This window comes from Phyllostomus discolor, chromosome 3 (assembly GCF_004126475.2).
Source record: "Phyllostomus discolor isolate MPI-MPIP mPhyDis1 chromosome 3, mPhyDis1.pri.v3, whole genome shotgun sequence".
Lineage (NCBI taxonomy): Eukaryota > Metazoa > Chordata > Mammalia > Chiroptera > Phyllostomidae > Phyllostomus > Phyllostomus discolor.
The window spans coordinates 137,707,985-137,727,429 of NC_040905.2; positions in this window are offsets into that span (position 1 = coordinate 137,707,985).

Genomic DNA, 19,445 nt, shown 5'->3' on the forward strand with positions numbered 1-19,445 from the left:
GTCATGATATCCCAGCTCTCATTTATTATATCGTAATATTTTATATTTCTCTTCAGGTTATTCTTTAGATATTTATAAATGTTCTTAAACTTTTCAAAAGATGAAATTGTAGCTATGCTCATTTAAAAATATTTTTCTGTTTCTTAATTTATTAATTTCTATATTTATTGTTATTTTCTTTTTTACATATTTTTGTTTTTTAATTTGTCTCTTTTTCTTTTTTTAACATTGATATTTAAATAATGGATTTAATACTTTTTTCCTATTATAAGAATATAAAATATAAATTTACTTATTAGAACCACAAATTTTAAAATGTTCTGTTGATTCTTGATTTATTTAGATATGTGTTGCTTCATTTCTAAACTTTTGGCTTTTTTAGAAATATTTTTATTTATTTTCAATTATATTACAGTTTTGTCAGACAAAATAGTTTGTGGCTCAATATGTAAAATAACCTACTTAGAAGATGTTAAGCTCACTTTATATCCCAGTTGCATGTGAAAAAACTGCACACTCTGATTACTTGACACAATGTTTTACAAATATTGATCATATTTTATTTATATTTAATTAGTTTGTTTTACAGTGTTTTTCAAATCATGTAGAGCATTTATTGATAATTTGTCAAATTTCTACCAAACATAGAAAATTCAAAGTTAAAAATATCAAAACATGACTATGGATTTGTCATTGTTACATTCAGTCCTACCAGTTTACTGCATGTATTTTGGAGCTCTGTTATGAAATGCATGCATTTGGGGGAACATAATTTAAAACAAATTATTTTGAAAATCTACCAAGCCCCTTCACAAATGTCAAAGAAAAAGGAAACAGATTTATTATTGAGTAAGTATTAATCCAGAATATGATTTGCATTACTGGCACTCCACTAGAGAGAGTTCAAGGACAGAACCCAGACTCCTCCTTTTATATGGTCAAACGGGCACAACCCGTGTCACACATGTTTTCAAGGTAAGTTCTAATTCAAAAAAGGGGACTTGATAGCACCTTTTGTAACACATAGTTAATCCTAAATTCATTTGTTATTTAGGCAGCACTTGTAGTTAGTTATTGCATTTTTGTAAAGAAAAATGAATTTCTTCTATTTTTATGACAGATCGTAGGTATCTGACTTGGAGCCAGCTGAAGGTGGCTCTTACTCTCCCACAGAAACTGAGACAGAGACACTATCTTTCTTGATTGTTATCTTTTCAGGCAGTTCCCAGATTCTTGGGGAAAAGATTTCTTGGTTCTAAAGCTGGCAAGAAGCTTATTTATGTTTTTAGAAGATGTACATACTTCTCAAAGGATGCAGAGAAAAAATTTGCAATTACAAGTTTTCTGAAGTAAATATTCTGAGAGAAGAAGAGTTTATTCCCTATTTTAACTAGAGAAGAAATTTTGTTAATTTTTCAGGTATCAGTGGTTACCAGAATTATGTAGGTTTCAAGTGTATATTTCTATGATACAGCATTAGTATATCACATTGTGTGCCCACCACTCAAAGTCAAATCTCCTCCTGTCCTCATATACTTGGCCCCCTTTGCCCTTTCCTACTCTCCCACCTGCTTCCCTTTGGTAATCACCATACTGTTGCCTGTTTTTGTTTGCTCATTAGTTGCTTTCAGTTTTATATCTTACATATGAGTTAAATCATATGGTTCTATGACTTTATCTAACTTACTTCTCTTAGCATGATATTCTAAAGATCTATCCACATTGTCCCAAATAGTAGGATTTCATTTTTTCTTATGACTGAGTAGTATTCCATTATATACTCATATATACGTACCACATCTTCTGTATCCAATCCTCTGTTGAGGGATGCTTTGGTTGTTTTCATGTCTTGGCCTCAATGAATAATGAATGGTTTTCTTACCCTTACAATACATATTTAAGTTGTCATGCCTTTTTAATTAATTGACTCTCTAATGTTATGAAATTATATTTATTTGTAATACTTCTCAAGTGGAATTTTATTTAATTTATATTAACACACCAGTTTTCCTATCTTTACTTTTGGGATATATATTTTCCTGTCTTGTTAATTTTTTTCTGCTCCTTTTTGGATTTTTAATTTAACTAAATATGTATTATTTGTCTGTACTATCTCCTATATTGACTTTCTTTTTTTTCTGTTATACCCACTGTGATGTTAATCTTATCAGTGACTTAAAATTTTTGAAATTTTAGTTTTCAGTGCTAAGTTGTCCATTTTTTAAGATCCTAGATCTCTCCTTAAATTTTCTATGTACTCACCTAGTTTACTCATTCTTTTTTATACTCTTTACAAGACAGGACCTGAAATGAAATGTATTTTTTAAAAATTGTACATTTGTTCTTGTGTGTTTGAACTTCAGTCACCTTCAAAGTACTTTCCACGTGATGCAATACACGTATTGAAACTTCTTTCCACTGCTCTAAACAGTTTTTTAGCTCATTGATTTTGATGTCTTTTAGTACTTCTACCATTTTTTGTTCTCTCCTCCACATTGGCAAAATGTTTTCTTTTAAGAACATTTTTCATCCAGGGAATCAAACCAAAAAAAATTCATTCAGGGTGAGATTTGGTAAATAGAGAGGGTGGGGCATGGGGGTCATGCTGTTGTTTTGCTCAAAAACTACTGGATACTAAGTTCAATGAAAGCAGGGGCACTCATAAATCACCCATCAAGAAACAGGCAAACCTGACAGAAGAGTCTTCAAAAAATTTCACAGAAGCTTAACCAGCCTCTCACAAGAATGCCAGATGGTACACTATAAAAGTGTTCCTAGAACATTCACCTAACAGGAGAAGCCTGTACTATATGCTGCCCATCCTCTAGAAGATAATTCCATTTTTTTGGGTCCCCCCTCATATTTACTGTGATCATTTCCATATCCTTCTGTACTGATTTTAACTTTATAACTTGTGGATTTTTTGCATACTGACGAGTATTTTCCTTGCCCATGGTTCATATTTCCCTGTTTTTCCAGATGGATGATAACTTTGGATTATATACTGAACCTTTTATTAATATATTATAGAAACCCTGACTGTTTGATTCTCCTGGCAGTAACTCTTTAGGAGGTCACCTTGGACTCCTGTAGGTTTGTTTATATATATATATATATACACAATATTTAATAATATTTTAATATTTAATATATAATAATATTTAATATATATATATAAAATTTAGGGTGGTTCTATTTCAATTTGCCCATAATCCTACAGTTAATCCCCATAACCCAATAGTGAATCTCATAGTCTAGGAATACATGTTTTTGCTCCTAAGACAGTGGTCTTTGATATTTCAGTTAAAGGCAAGAGGTATTCTCTAAACTATGTTTACTTGAAGAAACTCAAATTCTGCCTTCCCTGTGATACAATAATTTTAATCTCTGCTCAGCTCTTTCACCCTTCCACATATTGTTTTTCCTTGAACTCTAAAGTCTTGCCTGTGTGTGGTTTCAGAGATTAGTCAAGTATTTAGTTAAAGTTTTTACACAGAGTTGGGGGCTCCCTCCACAATGACCGTCTTTTTCCTGATTTGTCTAGTCATCATATCCAACCACTTAGGCAGCCCCAGTCTTCTGTGGTTTAGGAGGCAATCTGACTGTGGGTCTTGATTTGAATCCTGTAGGTAGAGCATATCATAAACATTATGGTTTCCTTAATGGAAAATCCATATAAATTGGATTTTGTGAGTGGTTCCTTCTTTACTGGGGTCTGATCCCATCTAGCATTTGCCTGCTTTTGTTTCCTATTCAGTAACTTCAAATTCAATTGCCAAGTATTCAGTTGCCAAAGGACTATTACTCCAATGGAAGGTATGCTACCATCACCAGAACTAAAAGTTAATGTATTATTTTTTATCTTTGTATATAAATTCATTTTCATTAAAGGTTTTTGGAAACATAGCATTCAGTTCCAGAAATTATTTCCTTATAATTTTTGCAATTAATTTATTTCCAATTTAAGATTTTAAAAAATTAATCTATGAAGTACTCTGGAATCTTTAATAGAACTTTAATTTTTAGGCTATTTTACCATTAATAGTCATGTTCACTATATGGGAATTGTAATGAGGTTAATGATCATGAATTTCTAGTTATGATTTCAAAACTAAATATTTGCTCTTGGTTCTAATGAGTAGCCAGAGAAGGATATAAATATTTTTTTCATCAGCAGTTTGGTCTCAACAACAGCTTTAAGTTCAGGTTCACTTTGAGTTCAAGTAGATAAACTTCCTGAACTATTATTCAGCTCAGATATAATTAAACTCCTTGTTAGAGCATATGAGTTTATTCCAGAAAATGTTATTTAAGGAGAAAATAGTGTATTGGAATACAAACAAAGAGAACAGAAAATATCAAATAGAAGGATCAATATATTGCCCAGAAACTAACAAATTATTGACTCATGTATATGCATTTTCATGGGAGAAAACAAAGACCTATAATCAGTGAAATAAAACTTTAGAAGGGAAGTTTCTTAACTAACATGAAGATTGAAAAGGAATTTTTAAAAAATGAGAGTTTTATATCTGGGCATAGTATAGTAAAACTATAATTTTGGTAAATCTTTAGTTTCATTTTAGAGAACTCTTTATTTTATCCATGATATGGTGCTACATTGTTCTGCATATAGATGATACCATCACCTTCTCATCATGCTCACAAGAGGGAGTGTGAAAGTAAAGCAGTGTGACAAGTGTGATATTTCCAATTCTTTAACAACCTCACCAGTCAGGCACTGGTTCATAGTCCTTGTATAAATCCTGGTCCACATCATCTCCCAGGTATCTAAGGTGGAGATAGTAGCAGCACTTCACAATCGAGTAATGATTGTCTTTTTGTTTGTCCCCAGTTCCTTAAAATTTCATATTGCCCAGTTTTGTTCTGCTCTAGCTTTGACCTTAAAGAGTCACCCTCTGTATACTTCCTACCCCAAACAGTTTCTCTTACCTAACAATGACCTGACTGGAGTTTCAATTCAGGACAGATCCTAGAACACTGAGACTCTGTTAACTATACCTCTACTATCTGCCACATACCACAAGTGATTCAGTAGCAGAAGCTAGACTGTCCTCTTTCCCCATAACTCCTAATTGACCAAGGGAAAAAACAAGTATCTCAATTTTTTTGTCTTATTTATTGCATTAGTGAACTTTTTTCTTCCTAGTTTAAGACACACATACACACACAGAAGTTCTAATATGGCATCTTCATAATCTCTGGGTTTTCTAGAATTTTCAGGGGTGGGGAAAATTAGGAACAGGATCATGCATTTATAAAACTGGATTAGATCTCTCAGCTTTTCCTAATTTAAGACAGAAGCCATCCACTCATTCTTATATATTACAGGTATTATAAAAAGAAATTAATACAATTAATTAAGAATGCACATTCTAGAATTTAATGCACTGTTGATTCCTTGTCAAAAGGAGAAGGATGTTGAACTGTTCTTACTTAAGAAGAATTATACTTCGAAGACTGGCTGTCAGTTCACAGTGTGAAGAAAATGTTTCAAAAACAAGCTGTTGTTGAACTACAAGATGTATGAGAATGTGAAAACTATAAATTCCATGTTTTTCACTTCTTTCATTTTAAGTGGACATTTATAAAGTAAATCCATGTATCTTAAGTTTTGACATGACAGTCAAAGAAAATAGGTCAAATTGTTATGGAAATTATAATCATGACAAACTGATATATCTTGGTTTGATTCTTTGTATGGACAAAAAACAAACATCAGGAAAATACAGGATAAATAGTCCACCAGAAATTAGCTAAAAGTTGTTGAATCCAAGGTCACCAATGGCACAATTCTTAAGATTCTTCTTATTCTGTCATTCAAAGAATAATGTGATGTTGCCCTGATATGACTTTCCATCTTTTTAAAATCATTCAACTGAAATTATACTATATATATAGTTTCACTAATTTTATTTTCTTGCCTCCTTTCCTCCCTTTCTTCTCCATCTAATTTCAGCATTCTATACATAAATGAAATACATTGTTTTCCTCTGTTCACTTTTACCTTTTTGGTGAATGGTCCATCCAATTCTGAATTGTTCAAAATCTACTCATCTTACAAAGCTTAAGTCAAATTAATGCTACCACTTAGGCAAATGTCTCCAGAGACATAAATACTTCTTTTCTTTGAACTAGTAATGAATTTTTCTTTAGCAACCTGTTTGCAGCTAATATTGTATTACATGATTTATGATAAAATCAAATCAGATGTCCCCTGATTTTAAGTATCAGGGTGAATTTACCCTTACATATCTTATAATGGACATCTCAAGCACAAAAACACTGAGCCTCATGGACAATGGAGTGCATTGCTATGAGAATTCCAGGGATCACTCATGGTGTCTAGATTTATGGCAAAGGTCTAAAGAAATCATGGGAAGACAGGTTGTTGTATAAATTCGACAGTTTCCAAATTTCTTCAGAGGATCCTGGAGGAAATTATGAAGCAATTAGGGCCACCTGCCTTAACTCAGCACTACTTTTACTAATTGCTATGCTTAGTATACTTTGTGAGCAATATTAGACTCTGTGTGATGCCTTCCTTACATTTCTCTTAGATATTAAATTCTAGTTACAGTAATCCCTCCATATCCATGGGTTCTCCATCCTTGGAATCAACAACTGCAGATCAAAAATATTAGAAAAAATGTTATATCATTGCTGATGCGTAGTTAGGCCTATGAAGGTTTTGTCTGTTTTAAACACGTACAGACTTTATTTCCTTGTCATTATTTCCTAAACAATATAGTGCAACAACTACATACATGGCATTTACATTGTATTAGCTATTGTAAGTAGGCTCAAGGTGATATGAAGTATATATTGGAGGATGTGCATAGGTTACATACAAATTGTACACCAATTTATAAAGTGACTTGAGCATCTTTGAATTTTGTTATCTACGGGAAATCCTGGGACTAATATCTGTGAATGCCAAGGGAACAACTATATTTTCAGATCACCCTGCCAAATGGGTATGCCAGAGCTTGCTGAGAATGGGAAAAATCCAATACATGTAGAAATTCTGACAATTCAGTATAAAATTTTTTGTTTCATAAAGGGTAAAATAATGATCCTGATTAGTTATTGGGTAGTAATAATTTGTAATCACCATTAATAATTATCAAATACAATCAGTAGGAATTTATATATGACAAAGAAGATATGGTGTAATTTCAAGGAGATTTGTATGGATTTCTTTTTTTAAAATAATGGTTCCTTTAAAAATCTTTTATTTATTTTTGGAGACAGAGGAAAGAAAGGAGGAAGAGGAAGAGAAACATCAATGTGTGGTTGCCTCTCATGAACCCCCTACTGGAGCTCACTCTCATGGCCTGCAACCTAGGCATGTGCCCTGTCTGGGAATTGAATTGGTGAACTTGGTAAGCAGGTTGGCACTCAATCCACTGAGCCATATCAGTCAGAGCAGATTTCTTTTTCTTAATTTTCAATATATACTTAGCAATCATATTAGCATAAACTACCACCATAACCCAGGTTTAATGTAGTAAGGATTAGTAATTTTTCTATAAGTTTTTATCAGTATTTTTAAATGTAATAAGTTGAACAATTTTTACAAATTTTTTTCTTAAGGTCAACTACACAAAGTGAGACCTTCTAAAATAAACTGAGACTGGTTTGGTTCTGAAGGAAAAAGATTTACACATTTTAGTTCAAAGGTTTTGTAGTCTTTGGAATCAATGCTAGGTCGCCAACAACATCAAAGGTATCTTGGCTTTCTTATCTAAATACACCTGTTCCTCTGATAAAAGTTTGTAATTATGAAGGTTATGAACAAATATTATTAATTAATTTACATAAATTTGAGATCTCCTATATTCAACATTATGAGAAATTAAGTCAGGAATTACTTCTTGAGGAGTTAATTGTTTAAGTCATTAAAACTATTTCATCTAAATGCATATGTTTATTTTTACATTTTGATAAAATTGTCATGAATTTATTTTCTTGGCTTTGTAAACACTATACTGAAGATAAAACCTTGAATGAAGTAGAAACTTTAAAAATGTTTATGGAAGCCCTTTGATTTTACAGATAAAGAAAATAAGGACTGCCAATGGCCGAACCAACACTGTTAATGGAGGTTCCTTATTACTTTTGATATTGCATGTTGATTCCCAATAATTTTACCTATACTTATTATACCAGAATGACCTCTTCCATTATCAATAATACCCTACCTTTTGTTTGAGTAGTGTAAGTCCTAAGGATGTTTGGATATGATATGGTTTATTGTGTTTTAAAGTAATTTAGAAGACCTGGCTGGCATAGCTCAGTGGATTGAGCGCGAGCTGGGAACCAAAGTGTCCCAGGTTCGATTCCCAGCCAGGGTGCATTCCTGGGTTGCAGGCTATAACCCCCAGCAACTGCACATTGATGTTTCTCTCTCTCTCTCTCTCTCTCTATCCCTCCCTAAAAATAAATAAATAAAATCTTTTTAAAAAAAGTAATTTAGAAATAGTAACTTTGTGCCCTGGCTGGTGTGGCTCAGTAGATTGAGTCAAACCAAAGAGTCACTGCAAACCAAAAGGTCACTGCAAATCAAAGGGTCACTGCTTCAATTACCAGTCAGGGCACACACCTGGTTGCAGGCCAGGTCCTCAGTAGGGGGTGTGTGAGAGGCAACCACACATTGATATTTCCTCTCCTTCTCTTTCTCCCTCCCTTCTCCTCTCTTTAAAAATAAATAAAATCTTAAAAAAAAAGAAATACCTTGAAAAAGTGGGTGATTTTAATTTCAAATTTATGACCAATTTTTAAATAAGTAGATGATAATGAAAATAATTAACATTTTCCTTAATAATTAGGTGTTGTAATATTGTTAGACACATCTCAAATGGAAAATGTAAGGCTAAGATATGAATTTCTGCACCTCTAACTAGCTCTGTGGGCTATAACCACAGGTTTTTCAGAAAAATAAAAGGCATACTCTAGAAAACCACTATTAGTTCAGTTTTAAGCCTATGCTAGTCTTCCTGAAATTGCTGTACTGTTTGGCTGAAATCTGAGGTAAGTGTTGGGTGCCCTCCTCAAAGCTAAGTAAAATTTCTGCAGACATGGGTCAGAGAATCTGCATTTTTAACAAGCAACAAAAGGTTTCTTTTTTTTAATGTATTGATATTAGGAGGAAGGAGGGAAGGAGGGAGAGATGGGGGTTAGAGAGAGAGAGAGAGAAACATTGATTTGTTGTGAGCTACCTGTCCAGGGCCAAAAGGATTCTTGTGCACATTAAAAATAAGAACACTGGCCATTGTGGCTGCCTAATCAGGCATTAACAAAATATAAACTTTTGTTCATTGAATTTTGGTTCAGGGCTTAAAAGAGGATAAACACCCTCCATGATCCCATCAGCAGTGGCTCCAGGCTTTATATTTTGAATCTGACTCTTGACGTCACATATATGTGAAGGTAGGAACAACCATGTTTCAGTACCTCTAGAAAACTCACACTCTAGAAATAGAGCATTTTTTTTCCTATCTTGAGACACATAATTGTTCCAAGTCCTTGTGGCTAAGTTTCAACTATGTCATCAACTATTATGGGGATCAACTCTTGTTTTATATTATAAAATCATGAAGTTCTCATAGTCTACAAAGAGGCAGAGAACTATTAAATTAATTTATTCATTTATTCAGTGAATATTTATTCAGAACCTGTGAGGTACTAGAAATAGAAAAACTGAAAAAACTGATAAAAATTGTTATTCTTTTGGAAATAATATTTGTATTGGTTGGAGGTTCAGTAGTGTATACCCTGATATAATAAAATGTACACAAGAGCTTAAAAGAGATGAGAAAACAATCTGGCTATCTGAAAGAAAAGTATTCTTGGTAAAGGGAACAGCAAGCAGAGCACTCTAAGAGAGAGCATTTTGGATATGTTTGAAAAACAGTAGTTGTGACTGAAGTAAAATAATCTGAGGACACTAGTCATAGCAGAGAGGTAATTCGGCGGTGACAAGATAATGGAAAGAGCTTGTTGGCCTACCTGAGAACTTCAGCCTTTACTCCAGGTGAATAGGAAACCTATGGAGGGTTTTGAGTGAAGCAGTGACAAAGTTTTTGTTTTAAAAAGCCACTCTGTTACTATGCTGAATAGACTGTAGAGGGATAAGGAAGGAAACAGGGTGGTCCACTGATATAATCCATGTAAGAAATGATGAGTTAGGACAGAGTAGTAACAGTGGAGGTGGTAATATGTGGTCAGGTATGCATTTTCTATTTATTTTTGTAGGAGACTGTTGTGCATGACATGGGCCTAGCTCCCACTCAAAGATGCACAGGACCCATGCCCACAGATTTCCAATGGGGAACCAGGCCTGCAATGTGCCTAGGCTACTTTGATTCTTGCTCTTGTTAAAAAAAACTCCCTCACCCTGAACTGAGGACATTTACTGCAAAGTAATTTCCTAAAATCCATGCTAAACCTTCCAAGGATGAGTGTAACCAGTTCAACCACTTTTGCCTTTTCATTTGCAAATATCCCTCTTCTGTGATGTGATTAGTGACATTGGGACATTGGCTCCTTTGTTTTCTGTCAAAGGTAACCACCTAAAGCAAACCTGTGCATAGTAAATGAGAACCATCATGTAAGGTGCTGGGAGATAGAAATAAAGGCCTGTCATGGTGGAGGTGGCGGCTTTTGGGCCCCTTGAGAGAAAAGCCATGCTGTCCCTTTTCCTCTACAGGACTTGGTAGTCCATGTGAATGTTTCATTTCATCCATATTGATGCGGACACTGCGGGCCAGTGTCTGCATCAATTTTCTCCATGATTTTATTGACCAAAGTAGAGTAATTGAATCAGTAATACTGGAGCAACTCAGAAAGGAGTACAGGTACTCCCTGTTGGGCAGAATTCAAGACAGTACCTCAGAGTTGTCTAGGTTCCCTTGTGATTACTCCACATATGGTTGTAGTACAGTATATGTTGAATTCCTAAATAAAATTATTATCAGGAGAAATGTGGGCTTTACCTTATGAAATTGAAGCAGGAGACAGCATAGGAAGAACTCTGAGAATGCAATACTGTCACTGGCCAGCATTTATCACCCTGGTTGCCAGCAAACACCTTTTACCAATAAGTAGAATAAATAGTAAACTGAGGCAGGGAGGAGGAAGGAGACAAGTCTCACATGCTAATTCAGCAGTCCTAAGCAGTCTGATAATATCACCAGGTGTTCCAATATCACAAGAAACACTATATTAGCAAGGAAGAAGACAAATCCTTGATATTCTATGTAACATTTCCACTATCTGGGAGAGAAAGCCTTGAAACTATGCTTTCATCCCAAGGCCTGAATGTGGGAGAGAGTCCCTGGTGCCCAAAGAAAGAGCCCATAAAATAACTTTGGTTAATTGCCTACCTCTGGTCACTATCTGTTTTATGAGGGAGTCTCTGTTACTTACAGAAAGAGACCATAAATAACTTTGGAAAGTGCCCCAAAATTTAATTAACTGCTTCCTGTCATGTATTTGTTTTACAACAGGATGACCAAATGGGGTCTGGAGCAAGATAAGAAATTGGACTGACAGACCCCCATTCATCCCTAAATTTGGGTAGTCACATTTCCCCAGAAAAGCTGGTGCCACATTTACCCATTAATCAATATGTAACTCTTTTCCCTCCTATCCCACCAACTATGTAAGTCCTGAGAACAAAGGACTCTCTCTCTTTCTGTCTCTCTCTGGGGCTCAGGGGCTCTTGAATCTCAAGCCACAGGGCCTCTGGCCACCTGGCCTTAGGCTGCCCAGGGGCTTGCCACCCTGGTCTTCAGCTGCTCTTGCTTTTCTCACCTTGCTTTGTTCTGAAACTTTCCCTTTCACCTCCTACTCTACCCCATCCTGTTCTCTTCCATGGAAGTGGACCACTAATAAACTGATTACATACGACTAGATTTGCTGATGTGTAATTCTTTACATGTGTCAGCAAGAAGAACCAGGTCTCTCCCATCAACAAAATGAGTATGTTACTACTGTAGTAGTGAATTAAAATGAATAACAGAAGATCAGAAAATGTATACGTGTTTTAAGGTATCATAAGCAATCATATCTAGAATGTGTATTTGGAGAAGTATAATAACAAAGAGTATAGAATGACACCCTTGGTAATGAAGCTATTAATAGAGTAGGTAGCTAGTCTATTTTTATAGACAAGATTAAAATCAATGGTAATTTATAATGCCTAGATAATTTTTTTCTGTAAAATCCTCTCCTTTTCCAAAGAGGTATATCTTCCTTCTTTCTTTCTCTTTTCTTTTCCTTTTCTTTTCTTTTCTTTTCTTTTCTTTTCTTTTCTTTTCTTTTCTTTTTATTCTTGTTCATTTTATTACAGTTGTCCCATTTTCCCCCTTTGACCTTCCCCACCCTGCCCCTCACAGCCAGTCTGTCCCCACACATCCACATCCAAGGGTCATTCATTCATGTTCTCTGACTAATCCCTTTTCCTTCTTTCCAGCATTCCCTCCTTCCCTACTTTCCTCTGGCAGCGGTCAGTCTGTTCTCTGTTTCCATGTTTCTCTTTTTCTTTCATTTTAAGCATTATAAAAAAGCTTATAAATATAATATTTACTTAATTTTGAAACTCTACAGTAAAAGGATTGGTCTTGGAGGCCCTGCATAACAGGAAAACAGAGAAAATTCCACTTGGCACATAAAATTCTATGTGTGAGTCCCAGTACTGTATTTTATTAAATCTATACTACATTTGACTTTAAAGATATTAATATATGAAAAATCATCTTAGAATTAATACAATATAGTGTTTCATCTGAAAACCCTCTTTATAAAGGCAAGAAACACATTTCACATTATTAATTTATTTTTATTTTTAAAGATTCTATTTATTTATTTTTAGAGAGGAGAAGGGGGGGAGAAAGATAATGAGAAATATTCATGTGTGGTTGCCTCTCACATGGCCTCCACTGGGGACCTGGCCTGCAACCCAGGTATGTGCCCTAACTGGGAATCAAACCAGTGACCCTTTGGTTTGCAGGCTGATGCTCAATCCACTGAGTGACATCAGCCAGGGCTTACATTATTTATTTATTAAAGTTTAAATATTTTATGATTGCCCATATGTGTAATACATTATATTAGCTTCTGTGAAGAAGCCCATGTTTAGTAAAGAACTTTACCTTTCTAAAATAACTGGGAAACATATATGGAAATAGGTGCTTAAAATATTGAAACATAACATAAATTGGTAAGATATGTTAGTATGATACCACCTATTAGGTGGATTATGAAAACTTTTTTGTATAAAATCTTCCCTATCTCCTTTGGAAATTGAAAAGATACTGGAAATACAGAGACTGGGCAAAGAGAAATAATATAAAAACACAGAAATAACATACCCATGAAATTATTAATAATTTTATTCTCTTTGTCTAAAATTTTTGCTAAACAATACCTGTGCATTTAACTGATTTGAAGATGTTTCTATTTCCTTTAATTGCAAAAATTTTATAATACAAAATATGTGTATGTATGTATTTGTATGTAAGGAGAATTAGAAAATAAATACTCATGTACTAGCATCATATTTAAGGAATACGCTGTTATGTAAATTATCATGAAGCTCCTTCAATAGGGTTTTACTCATATGACCTTAGAACCCAGAGAAAGTAATGATTCTGGATTTTGTTTCCTGAATTATTATTTTCCCTATATTTTTCACATATACAAATAAAATAATAGTGTTCATTTTGCTTATTTTTAAACTTGATATAAATTGTATATGTACTGTATTATTTTTATTTTCCCCTTTAGCTCAAACACCCATTAGTGTTAATACATGTGGTTGGAGTATACTTGTTTTTTATTCATTTTGAAGGATATACCATTTCCATTATATTATATTGTATCAAATAAACTACATAGTAATTTCAAATTTGTTTTCAGTAGCTTTATCTTGTCAAGTATTTGAATAATTTTTATCAAATTTAATACATATTACATTACAATGCACTTTAGATTTTCACTAAATTAAAAAAAGAACTGTCAAACATTGGGACTTGAAGCATAATGAATGATGTTTATTTGTATAACAGCTTTTTATTGTTCTACCCAGAATAACTGTTAATATTTTTTTTTCCCTTTGGTGGTAAAGTTCTGTTATTTTATATAAGTAACTTGATGGCTTAATGTAAATCAGTGTCCTAACTAGTAAGATCTTTGAAATGGGTATGACTTCTTAATAATATATGGCTTGTGGATATATAAAGATTGCAATAAAATTATGAGTATTATAATTTACTCTGAGTCACTAGAATGATTATAGTAATCAGTAGGAACCATTAAGAAAACTTTAGTTAAGAGTTACTAGTTCATAATGATTATTTTCATTTACTTAATTCTGTCTTCTCACAAAACCCCAGCCCATTTCGATTGAAATGACTAAAAAAGAAATTGCAAAAGAAAATGTGCTATAGTAGTTGAAACAGGAAAGTATATCTTTCATATGCCACTCAAATTAAACATTTTTACTTTTTTTCCCTGCGAGATATGTTCAAATGAGTTTATATTGAGGCAGGAAATATTGGACTGTAATTTATTATTATAAACAAAATATATTGACTTGTGAAGAAAGAGAAGGTATTTCAAGGTCCTCTGGTTTTGTGTCCTGACAGCCACAATTTGGTCAGGTCTTGGGGATTTTTGTGATTTATAGTTTGACTACCTAAGGACTAAGTATGTGACCCAGAAAGTGTACTTGCAACTGGGACAGAAAGAATATAAATTGTTTACCCTTGGCAACTTGGGTTATACATAAAGCAAGAGCATTTTCACTGTGTGCTCCTGCTGAGGATAATCATGTCAATTAAAGAAGGAAGAAAATTCCTCTGCTACCTTTATGGTGCCCTTGAAACAAGCACAGAAAAACTGTGACTGTCATTGAAGTTAGCTTCCTGATGACAAAGGCTTATCTACTAACAAACTGTCAAACTAAAGCTATGGGAAAGCTCAAAATGGATAAAGCTTAGGGGTTAATACAAATTATTTTACTGGAACAGACAAGTAGAATACTTAGTAACTTAGAATTGAGTATTGTTTTTATTTTTATACATTTGTTAGCAAATATTTATTGAATGACTGATGCCAGAAACTATTCTAGACACAGAGAATAGAGCAACAAACAAGAGTCCCTACTCTACAAAAACAATAAATTTATAGCATGTTAAGCAGTCATAGTGCTACAAAGATTAACACAGAGTAAAGAGCTAAAGGAGGAGTGACAGCGGGAGCTATGTATATAAAAACAATTAAAAGAACCTTGATTTTTGATGAAAAGCTACATTTCTACTGTGTACAAAGTAGAAAAAAAAGGTGTGACCTCTGAATAAGAGACTAAACAAACAAAACCAAAAAAAATAAAAAGACCATTCTGAAATAATTGAATATGGTGTGTGTGTGTGTGAGAGAGAGAGAGAGAGGGAGAGGGAGAAAGAGTGGGAGGGAAGGAGAAGAGAGGGAGGGGGGATGTGTGAGTACACATGTGCTTAATTAAATGAGAAAACACATATAATGGAAGAAAAGTTACTAAGTTGGAAATAACCTTGAATATGTAGATAGAGTGAGCTAACTATAGGTGCAATTAATGAAAAACCTCATATTTATTGTATATATATGTATTATGTAATATAGGTTGTGTAGATTATTTTTTTGTTTCCATTATATCATTTTCTCCTCTCCCTCCTTGTCCTTCCCTCTCTTTTTCCCTTTTCTCTCATTTATTTTCTGTCAGCAATCTCATGGCATAGCTCAACTGGGATTTGAAAAGTTAAAGAATTTGTCAGCTTCCCATGGTGCCATAACAAGCAAGAGTCAAAGACAAGCTTCAAACTCATGTGTGCCTTATTCTAGAGCCTAGGCTATAAACATTACCCTGCTCCTACAATTTAAAAATTGTGAAGGCAAAAAATAAATCTATTCATAAAGGAAAAAGTAATAACATTAGACCTTCATGAATTGTCAAAACAGAATGTTATATGTTCATAGTGATTTCTAGAGGGTGATGTTGTGGAAGGTTTCAGATTGATAACTTTTGTGACAGAACATAGCTGAGCAGTAGCCATTCTTAGGTAGGAGCTGACCAGCAGCCATTCCCAGACAGCAGCCTTTCCCAGACAAGCAGTTATCTCAAGGTTGTACACTAACCCCCGTTTTAGCAGTTGCACTCCTTCCCCTCCTCCTGCTGCCTGTGTAACAAGCATATAAAGAAGCCTCCAGCTTAAGCTCATGGCCCAGAATTTGGATTTTTATCTCCTCTGCGTCCACACGCATGAGTAAACCCCACTTCGTAAACTCCCAGGCCATCTGAGTCATCTTTTCCATAACACTATATTCAGACATGTTATCAATGATATGTAAAGTCAATATAGGTAGTGTGTGGAAAGACTCAGAATGTATCTCCAGAGTTTCATATATGAATATTGATCAGGAAATATACTATGAGACTTAGAAATGAGCATAATATAAGTAGCAAGAATAAGAAAAAGATGTTATAAAATAAATGCCAATACAAGGAAAACAGAGAACCTTATTCTTTTAACTTAGTGTGAATATGAAATATAAAAATAATATCAAAATTAGTTGATGTAATAATATGGGAACTAAAATGAACAAAAATGTGAATATGAAAGACCATCTAGAAAACACTGAGTGGTAGGATGAGACCAGAAAGCAAGCAATATAGCTTAAAATGTTAAAATTTTCATGTTATAATACAACACTTGTTTTATTAGGTTCACTTTCTGACAGAGAAATATAAGTTTAAATATTCAGATTTTAAAGGTATCAACAGCTGAAAAAATGCATCTATTTATAGAGATAAAAGAAGCAAACTGACAGTATAAATAAGCTATCAAAAAGTTAAGACTCAAAAAGAAGTGGAAATTGAACCAATTGGTAAGGAAAAGCAAATAAGTTAGATGGTATTATTTAAAAAAAAATAAGAGATGGTAAAATGGACAAAGAGAAGAACTTTAGTACAGTAGTTTAGAAAAAATGTTAAAAAATATAATTTGCTAAGTAAACTACAAGTGTTTTAAATCTTGCCAGTAATTAATACTATGCAAATCAAGGCAAATAATCAAATATAATTAAAATTACCATGGTTAGTCTTTGTGGCAAGGCACATGATTACTTATCTGCTATCAATGAAAGCATAGAAGGGCAATCCTTCAGTAAGATAATCTGGGGTTTTTCTTTTGTTGAGAGCACTTTAAAATATGTAGTTTCAGCTATTTAAGTAATTTTTATATGATAATTTATCTTATAAAAGCATTAGACATACTCAAAATATTTCATGTATTCAAATTTTGAGAGAGGAAAATGTTAAAGTATAACATAACTGTTAAAGTCATAGTTTTGTAGAATATCTTCTATGCTCAGACATTATCATGTAATATTAAGTAAAAAGATGTGATCTAAAATTCTGTATAGATCATGACACACATTTCAGATAATATATCTTAATAGCTTTACATGTGTATACAATGATGAAATTGTTTTTCTTTTTGTTGCAGGAAACTAACTGAATTTTCTTTTCAGGTTTTTTGCATGTGTGTGTTTATAGGTCAAGCCAGAAACAATATTTACAATGAAATTTTTAATATAAAATTGTTGTGATTAGAAAAAAAAGTATATTGACCCTATAGATACAATAATAAAATGACTCTAACCAAACCTTTCTCCAAATATGGTGTTCATTATCATGTCTTACTTGTCAGGGTTTTCTACAACTCATGAGATAACACCTTTTTTAAAAAAAAGTTTACTGTTGTTCAAGTACAGTTTTCTGCCTTTCCACCCACCCCTCCCCACCATCTCAGCCCTCTCTGCCTCCCTCCCCCATTTCCACCCCCTCTTTTTGTTGTGCATGTGTCCTTTATAATTGTTCCTGTAAACCCTTCACCCTTTTCCTCCATTATCCCCTCCCCTCTCCTTCTTAACTAATGCAGGGGCTATTAGCAGAATTCAAAAGGTGTTAACTGTAACACATATGCCCTGAAACTGGAACAGCACCGTGATCTTGTAAAAATTTACAAAAATCCAAGTCAGTGTATTTGTAACCTCCAGAGTTTTGTAAATGAAACTACTTTGAAGTCTCCCAGAAATCCCCTGATATCAGCCTTTTGGCATAATTTTGTACTGTGTCAGCACATTAAGTTGTTAGCACATTTATTAGAAGATGTGGCTCTAAAGCTGTTATGGGTATTTTAGGTGCTGTGCAGCATCCAAATCATAGCACTCTGCTAGTAAATGAGTGACTAAGAGACTGCAACAATAATGGCAGGTTATTGCAGCAGTGCCTTTTTCCCACAGATCTTCTCACTCTCTAAGAGCCTAGTTAATGTCGTTAGGCCTCTGAGATGAGTAAAAGGTACGGATAATTTATCCATTTACAATATTGAGGATAATTTACAATACTATGGATAATGTCTCCATTTACAATATTGTATCTCAATATGTTTATTGAGCTACAATAAAATCGTATCTCAAGAAGCAGCAATCATAATCGGAAAGTGATGGTGAAAGACAAACTAAAAATATCTGTCAATTTTTAATGCCTATCACAAAAAATTTTTTGGTTGTGATTGTATAAAGAAGAAAGTGAGCCCAAACATGGTTCACAAGGAGCTAGGTCTATTGCAATATTATGCATCATACTGATTTAATGTCTTGTTATGTCATAATATTAAAAAAATACAAGATTTGGATAGAGAAAGATGTGACAAAAATGCTACTTATATTGAGGGAGAATAGTAAGAAGTTAGAAAAATTCCTTGGCAAGTGGAATAGGGAAACTGAGACAGAGAGCTGATTCAAACTGTCATCATCTATTCCCAGACTCACCTGACTCCTTCTCACTTGCATGTCCATGTCCTTAAGCATTAACCCTCCAGACAAGGAGATTCTGATTAGTATCAGATAATCTTAGTAACAAAGCCTTAGGTTTGCTGACCACAGAGACAGAGTTTTGATCAAACGAGAGATAACATATAGGCTTCAATTGTGTTTCAGCTCCAGGCACAAAAGCAGCAAAACCAGATGAAGTGATCCCATGGCTGACATTGGGACCAGATACAATGACCAATGATCATACCCTAGCACGGACTAGTCAGTAGAGACCACAACCCTGACCCTCATTTTGATGAAACAGGATATTAAAGGACATGCCTAGAAAGCTAATGAATATTCTATTGAGATCCTCCCCTGAGACTTCCCATAAAATTCTTGCCTTTAGAAAACATAAAAACCTTTAAGAGAAGGGAGTCAGTACATGCTCTCTTTCTAGAACACACTCTTGAGTTCTTTCTTTAGGCTTGTATCTTTGCTTTATTTCTCCTAAACTCAAGGGTCCCCACAAGACTTGCAACCAGGAGAGCAGTGGGCAGGAG